Raw genomic sequence first — 9,332 nt, 5'->3', positions numbered from 1 at the left:
CCCAAGTTCTACTTGGAACACCTAAAAACGCTAGCTATAGGTGGATTTGATCTTGGTGGCATCTAAATGTGACGGATGAGGTAGCACGTGAAATTGTAAATTTTCTCCTATATGGATGGGAGAACACACATTATGAAATATAATCAATGAATTTGTTTTATTTTGATTGTATGTCCGTTTAGTAAATTACACAAATGAACAACTGTGCATAAAAGGATTCTTTTTAATTAATGAAGCTATTGTTATATGTTTCACGTAATGTGGTAGGTAATTAGATAACTAAGAACTTCCATAGTGGGAAGAGAATGGATGGATTCCCGACAAATCCAGTCCTATGGCAGGGTGGTCTCAGTTAGTCGAGAGGTTTTCCCCGAAACAAACACTAGGAAGAAACTCTAGGAAGGGCGGATTCATTGACTTACCTAGGGTTTGGTCTTAGAATCCAAACTGTAAATTATCTTACGGGAAAGGTACAGTGGCTGTGCCAGAGCATTGCAAGGGATTTCATAAATCCTTAGTCTACTATACTGGAAAAAAGCATCGTACTCCATGAACCAATGGTAATGACAGTCGCTCCTTACGAACAAGAAGCCTCTCGAAGGACACCTCCAGATGTGAGATAGTGGTTGATAGGTGACTGTTAGGTTAATTAGGAACCTTCAAGTTGGGCGGTCCTCCGTGGATAACGGTAGGACACTTCCCATGCGGGGTAGACCTAGGGTTAACTAGCCGGACAAAATTCGATGGACAAAATCGGATCATTTTGGTTAGAGTACGGATGGCAATGGCTAGAAGCTAAACTTTGGGCAACTACTAAAATGTTATCCGTCACATAATCAAGGGCAGGTACGTTACAGTACTTAAGAGATTCCGTATGCAAAATGGTAAGCCTATTGGATGTCCTTTACCTTCTCATATAAAGGTTAGTTAGCCAATTTTCCATTGTCAAATGATGAGAGGGCCAAGATGGCCAAGGTTTCCTATGCATTCGTAGTGGGCAATTTAATATATACCATGATAGCTACTTATCTTGATATAGCATTTGGAGTGGGAGATGTAGCATGCTATATGGCTACACATGGTAGGTGACATGGGGATATTGTAAAGGCTATAATGTGATATTTTAAAGGCGCAATAGATATGTGCATTTCCTATGGGAGCAAGGATACATGAGTTATGGGTTACATTGACTCCAAATTATACAGGACATGCAAACAATAGAAAGTCCACCCTTGAAAATGTCTTTGCCTATGTTGGAGGTACTCTCTCTTGGATGTTTAGGGTACAGAAATGGATGGCCTTATCTACTATGAAGACTAAGTACGTTGTAGCCATTGAGCCTTGCAAGGAGGCCCTATGGTTAGGCCATCTAGCTATAGATATTAGCATGACTATGACTCGTATACTACATTTAGATTTGACGACTGTTCAATGAGTGCCATTCAGTTTGCCCATAATCCGGTCTTCCATGCAAACACAAAGCACATTGAGATGCACTATCACTTCGATAGAGAGGTGGTAAAGGACAAGTCCATTGAGCTTGTCAAGATCCCTATGGATACAAATCCTATAGATTTGCTCACTAAAAGTCTCCCAGTAGAATGGTATGCCTTTCTTAAGTAGTTGATGGGTGTAGGATGAGATGACATCGTTCCTCATCACGTTACACTCTAGGCACATGTTGTATCTCTTCTCTTTTTCCTTTCACTCCTCACTGAGGCACATTCGCCTTTAAGTGGGAGGGTTTTGGGGGTTAAAGGCTGCATGTGCCTAGCCACCTGCGTTTACTTGTATACAAATTTGCGCACCTATACACTGTAGGTGGCAAGTGCCTATCACTATTACTTTATTCTTTATTCTTTTAGTACAAATAGAATAAGGGGAAGGTAGGTCACACATAATGACTATTAGAGTCCCCACACACTTTCTCTTATCACTTAAATCTCCATAGCTCTTACTCTCTTCTTGCTTCAACTCATGCTTCCACCCTCCGCTCCTCTTTCAAAAGTTTTGTCAAAGTTCATGTTGACCAAAAATGATATTGCCCAACTACTTATAGCCAAATCCATGGCCATCACCAAGTTGAGTATAGCTTTGAGAATCTTTCTCTCAAACTCAAAACCATATCATCAAACATGTAGAATTTGAGGGACTAATAACTTAACTCTTAGTGCCAATACTTTAGCAATTAGCTCATGATAGATAGATAACAAAGTCAATCAATGCCACTAGGACATCTTCTACTTATTGATATGTTTAAGGACCAAATCTATCAATCCTAGATTGATTTCAAACAATATAGACCTAGCACTATAGCAATTATATAATAATTTAATGAAGTCATCTCCATAAACCTTCCAAATGTCCTTATAGAATTTTGGTGGAAGGTTGTCACATCCTAAAGGTTTGCCATCCTTGATCTAGATTAAGGAAAAATGAACTTATTTTTTTAGAGAAGGGGAACTTAAGCCATGGGTCAACTTTATTTTAGATTGTCATATCATCCCCTTAAGAGCATCTTTGAACTTTAGCTTTGTATTCACTTGCCTTGTCATATATGGATTCAAGTATGGCAACAATACATTGTTGGAATGCCATAAGAATATTTCTAGTGTTTTGAGCATTACCGTGATGACATCTTCTATACAAGTGAATGTTCCTAATTTTTGCTTATTTTTGAGTGCATTGAAATAGAGTGAAGTCAACGTATCTCCATCTACTTCCCATTAATCCTTCGTTTCCACTTTTAACAACTTGAATTCCAATTGCCTCAATCCTTAAGGTAAGCTTTAGTTTCTTGTAAGATGTGGCATACAATTTTATCATTGGTAAATTGCTTAAACTCAAACATTAAGATTTGCAAGATTATTCCTTTTACAAGCACAATCTCTGCCTCCTCAATATTACACGTTCCATCTTGCCACATGATCCATAATGAGACCTTTTACCTCCTCCCACATGTGTTTGATCTTCCTTAAAAAATGAGGGTCTACTAAAAAGCAAGCATATAAAGAAAAATGGTGGTGGTCCTTCTTTAGATCTACACAAGTTAGCAATCTAAGAGTACATTAAACTAGACAATGATTAGAGATCTTACAATTAGCTACCAACCATTAAGCACCATCATTAGCAAAAATCCTATCCAAGCTTGAAGCTTTAAGTATCTCCTTTGGTGATGGTTGTGCCACAAAAAGTACAGGTGTTGGAATTCACTAAATAGAAGGCCCAAGTTCTATTTGGTTTAAAGATTATTCCATTTGTCTTTTTGTTTGCTTATCATGCCTCTATGACCATGCAATTTATATTCTCTCTCTATAGTCATATTTCAATGCCCTACTAATAGGGAAGGTTTTTGATCCAACTCTCCACTTAGCAAAGACCACTTTGCAATTCTCTTGGACAAGAGATTTTGGAAGCACATATGGAGACTAATGCCACTTGCTCACCCTTGACCAGTGCATTAATTGCAATGTGAATCCTTCTACACTAGAGCAAGAGATATTATGAGACAAGAAAATCCTTGATTAGCAACATCACCTCACTTTTTCCATGGGAGCACCCCACCATATAGTTAATGTACGTGGTAACATTGAGTTGTTTAGCTTCACCCTCGCCTATATTTATTTCTCATAAGGCAGCAATATTACACTTGCTTTTTTGAACTATTGAGTGTAACACATCCTTCCTTTGATTTTAGCATAGGCATCTAACATCCCAAGACACCAAGGTTAGTTTCTTTGTGGCCAAATCCATGTTAGAAGTACATTCTTCAAAGAGCTCCTCGTTGTCTTCAACAACTGTATAATAATTGCATTCAAACAAAGGAAGCCTTACAAGCTTCTTGATTGATGTTTTTTGCTTGGGTTTGTGCTACTTATCTTTTTTTGCTAAAGATCTAGATTTCCCTTCCCCATAAAATTACGATCCTTTGGCAACATACCACTTTGTCAAGTTGGTCTTAGCCCCTTATTTCCCATGGACTTCCTGATGTTCCTTTTTCTTCTCACTTCTCTAGTTCCATCTCCATCTTCTTTCTTCAAAGCATTGGTTGGCTCTTCACTTGCATGTAGATCTTCCTCTTTCTTTTTGGACCTTTGCTCACCAATTTCGGCTTGCACTTCTAGTCTCTTTAAATGCTTTTGAACAAAATAGCCACCCTCCTTGTAGATATAACAAGAATTAAGAAAGGCACCAAACTTCAAGAACCACCTCTAATCCTATGGCCAGTTCTAGTGGTCATAAAGTCAGTATCTATAATAGTCTCAAGCTCAAGGATTTCAGTTTCTTCATCTAGCAAAGGAGGGTTTTCATAGATAGGGTGTACAGGTAGTTGTCCTCTAAAAGGTTGTAATAAACTGATATGAAAGGTGTTGTGGATTTTTCAATGTTGTGGTAATTCTAGTTTAAATGCATTGTTATTGATTTTGTGTATGATCTTGAATGGTCCATAAAATCTAGGTGCTAATTTGACAACGGGGTGTTTATCTACACTTTGTAATCTTTGTCTTTCAATTCGTAACCAAACATAATCATCAACTTTAAAACTCATAGCTTCTCTTTTCATGTTTGCTTGTTTTGTATATGATTGATGGGCTTTGGCAATCATATCTTTAACTTCATAAAAAATAGTAGCATGCATGTTAGCAAGATCATCAGGCAGCAGTTTGAATTTTGTTTGTTAATGATGTAATAGGTGTAGGCAATCGATATCCATAAATAATTTCAAATGGTGCTTTCTTTGTAGTTGTATGTGGTGTGTTATTATATGCAAATTGAAGTAAATGTAGATATGTATCCCATGTATGTGGTTTTGAAATTGTGTAGGCACGCAAAAGATCTAAAATGGTATTGTTAGTAGCTTCTGTTTGACCATTTGTTTCAGGATGAAATGCAGATGAAAAATCAATCTTTGTTCCTAAGTTAGCAAACCAAGTAATCCAAAAATTATTGCAGAATCTAGAATCACGATCAGAAATAATGACTTTTGGTAAACCATGGTTAGTAAAAACAGTTTTCAAAAATAATTGAGCAGCTTGAGATGCAGTTAAGGTTTTCTTGCATGAAATAAAATATGCTTGCTTGCTAAACCTGTCTATAATAGTCCAAATCATACCATGATTAGCTTTAATGTTAGGCAGACTTGTAATAAAATCCATTGAAATTTGTTCCCATGGTCGTGATGGAATGGATAATGGCATTAATAAACCATATTGTTTACCATGGTGTCTTTTTGCTCGTTGACAAATTAGGCATTCAGATACAAAGTTAGATACATCAGTGTCCATGTGTGGCCAATAAAAATCTTCAATCAATGTACGCAAAGTAGATATAATTCCTCTATGACCTTGATATGGGGGACAATGAATTTCATGCAAAACAAATGATCGAAATGGAACAGTCACACATAATCTTTTTTCATAAAACATAAATCCGTTAGTGTAAGACAATGAATCAATAGGAATCCAATTATTTGCAACTAGTTTATTCTAATCAGCTTGAAAAGTAGGATCTTGGTGATAAGTATCTTTCATAGGAATAAGGGAATCAAATGATATCACAGAAATATTTTGAATTATCGGTCTTCTACTCAAAGCATCAGCAACAACATTCTCTTTTCCAGGTTGATATTGTATAAGGGGATGAAAACTTTGAATAAAAGCGGCCTATTTAATGTGTCGGTCAGATATTTGTGGTTGATTAAGAAGATGTCTAATGCTTTGTTGGTCAGTTTTGATCATGAATTCAGATTCCATTAAATAATGTTTCCATTGATGTAAGGCTTGTACTATGGCTAGCAATTCCTTGTCATAGGTAGAATATTTAAGTTCAGATGGTTTGAGTTTGCAACTAGAGTAAGCTATGGGATGAGAATCTTGCATAAGGACTGCTCCTATTCCAGATCCACTAGCATCAGTAACTACTAAGAAGAATGGTCTATTGAAGTCAGGTAATTGTAATACAGGAGCATGAGTTAAAGCATGTTTCATCAATTTAAAGGACTTTTGTTGATTGTCAGACCAATTATACACGATACTCTTCTTTAAGAGTTTTGTCAAAGGTAATGCAAGTAATGAGAAATTCCTCACAAATTTTCTGTAAAAGCTAGCAACACCTAGAAAATAACGTGATTCATGCACATTTTTGGGTATCAGCCAATTTAAGATTGCTTCTATTTTTTTAGGGTCGACTTTAATACCTTCTGATAAAATAATATGTCCTAAATATTCAATTTTTGTTTGGAAGAATTCACTCTTTTTTGGATTAGCATATAATTGATTGTCTTTTAATAACTTAAAAACTAAAGACAAATGTTCATAATGCCCATTCTCATTTTTACTGAAAACTAATATGTCATCAAAGAAAACAATGACACAATGCTGATGTTTCAAAAATATGCGATTCATCATTCGACTGAATGTAGCTGGTGCATTAGTTAAACCGAAAGGCATAACCAGGAATTCATAGTGTCCAAATTGTGTTCTAAATGCAGTTTTGAATATATCAGATTTGTCCAATCTTACTTGATGATATCCAGATTTAAGATCTATCTTATTGAATATGGCAGATCCTTGTAGCTTGTCCATAAGATCATCTACCCTAGGAATCGAGTATCTATTCTTAATAGTAATTTTATTTAGGGCACGATAATCAGTGCACATGCGATAAATATTATTTTTATTTTTCACTAATAAGACGGGTGCACCAAATGGAGAACTACTAGGTCTAATTAATCCTCTATTAAGCAATTCGTCTATTTGGTTTTGAATTTCTTTCTGTTCAATTTGGTTATGTCTATATGGTGCTTTACATGATGGTTGTGTTCTAGGAATTAAATCTATCTTATGATCTTCAGGACGTGAAGGTGGTAATCCATGTGGTAAATCAGCAGCAAAACAATCTTGGAATTGGGAAAGAAATTGTGCATGCCTAGGATGCATCTGTTTTTCTTTAGCTTGAATTTCATTCACCCATATTAAATAGGATTTGCTACTTTTACGTAATGCACGTTTAGCCTGAGTATGAGTAAGTAATGGAAAATTATTGGAAGTGTGCATACCATGCAGTGTGATTTGTTTTTCTTGAAAATAAATTTTAATTGAATACGTAGAATAATCTATATCAGGATTGTATTGATGACGCCAAGGCATTCTTAAGATAATGTCACTAGACTGCAAAGGTATAATTAAGAAATTTCTTTGTTCAGTATAATGACCAATTTTAATTTCTAAATTATGCACCTCTTGTGTTCCATTATATCTCGTACCTAAGAATACAGCCTTGATGCGATAATGTGTAGAAACAGTACGTAAATTCAATTCTTTGACCAATTTTGTAGAAATAAAGTCATGTGTGCTCCCATCATCATGTAAAATAGTCTTTTCTTTACTATGCATAAAACATTTCATTGTTAATAAGGAATGGGGAGTTGGCATACTTAGCAAAGTATTAGAAGTAGTACCAATGTCGTCATCTTCTTCCGTAAAATCCGACATCTCTTCACGTTCTTCATCTTCTATTGCTCCTAGATAATTGATATGAACAGATGGCTTTTTGGATTGACAATTGGCTGCTAGATGTTCAGGTTGATGACATTTATAACAAACTATGGGTTTTACTTTGGATACATGATTGGTACTGGCAGGAAGTTTAGGAATGTTGGGATTTGACTGTAAAGATGGCTTAGGGTTTGGATTTGTGTTTGATGGCAAAGTAGGTGGTCATGTCCAAGATTTACGGAATGAAGATAAAAGAAAAAAACTTTGATTAAATCTTCGAAAATTTGAATTGAATTGTTTGGAACCAAAGTTACCATTAGTTGGAAATTGTTGTGGTTGCTTATCTCGTCCGCGAATTTTGTCTTCAGTGTCATGGGCCAAGGAAATTGCATCTTCAAGGGTTGTAGGCTTGAACATATTGACCTCCGCATAAAAATGTCCAAGTAGACCAGACATAAACTTGAGTTTATGAGTTGCTTCAGGTACATCTTCGAGCATTCGTAGTTGCAATAGAGCATTCCAGAAACGTTCAGTATATTGTGAAATAGGTTTGCGATCCCTTTGTTGTAGAAGATCCCATTGTTTGATTGCTTTTTTGTGGAATTAAGGTGGAAGGAAATTCTGCAAAAAATTCTTTTGGAAAGTCTCCCAGGTAGTGGGACAATCAACGCTTTTGCGGACCACAGTCCACCATAAGGATGCTCGGTCAACTAAATGGTTAGTAACACATTTAATTTTGTCTTTCTCAACATATGATTCTTCATGGAAATAATCATCAAATTGACTAATAAAAGCAAGGACAGTCTTTCCATCGCGTGATCCATTGAAAGTACGAAATTTGAAATTTCTTTTACTTATCTTTGTTTCTTTCAGAATGGATTGGGCTTCAAGTGTTGCATCGATGGTACGTCATATAAGATCTTCAGGTTGCGATACATCTTGGTCGGTGGTAGATCGTTGCAGATTGGCCAATTGAGCTTGCAAAGTTTGTCATGCTCTTCGTTCTTCTTGAAGCTGCATCATAATCAAATCCAACTTTTGCTCCATTGTTGGTTCGGGTAGATCACCTTTAGCCATAAAATCTTCCATGGTTTGATCATTCATCCTGCAAAATTCCAAATGACCTCACACACTTGAAACCTTGTTAGCGGGATGAGCGTAGCTCAAAGGCGGGTTTACAAGGCTTGTATATATTTTTTAGTTTGGCTTTTGTAGTATTTCTCCTTTAGATTGCGAAATTCGATGTCACAATCGTCTTCTAAGAAAATAATTTGGCGTATAGACTGCGTGTTGACTATTGTTTGCTGTAATCTGCTTCTGTCAGTTCACAAGTGTGAACAGGGGCTTCCAGAGGGTAGTAAACTGATTCGTGAGCTGCTGAATATGAACTGCCGCTATAGTAGTTGTTGAAGATGATCTTTAGGACCTTAGTGACTTGGAGCGACTTGGAGTACTTGGAGTTTTAGTCTTTTAGACTAATCGTTGATTTCTAGGACCTGGGTATGTTGACGCCCGATTCAGCGACGGGCAGTACATGCTGCTGCTGCCGAGGGGTGAAATTGAATTATGAAGCTTTTTATAAGCTTCTTTTGAAGCCTAATAAGCTTAACCTTAAGCTTTAAAAGCTATGGTGAAGAATTTCTTATCTGTACTCAATGACTTCATGAAGGATCTTTCCGCGTGGTCCTCCGCCTCTACAAAGGCCGGTCCCTCGCGATCTGAGTGTACAGCAGGGGGTTCTTGACTGCCAGGAACACGCTGGTATCGACCGTTTGCCACGAGATTGACTGTAAAGCTCGATCGTTCCAGGAGCTCCACCTTCGCGCGAGATGGTAA

The sequence above is a fragment of the Lygodium microphyllum genome, chromosome 23, assembly GCF_053477565.2.
Source record: "Lygodium microphyllum isolate KBCC chromosome 23, Lygodium_microphyllum_v1.1.10, whole genome shotgun sequence".
In the NCBI taxonomy this organism is placed as follows: Eukaryota; Viridiplantae; Streptophyta; class Polypodiopsida; order Schizaeales; family Lygodiaceae; genus Lygodium; species Lygodium microphyllum.
Note: the sequence above shows the minus strand (reverse complement) of the source record.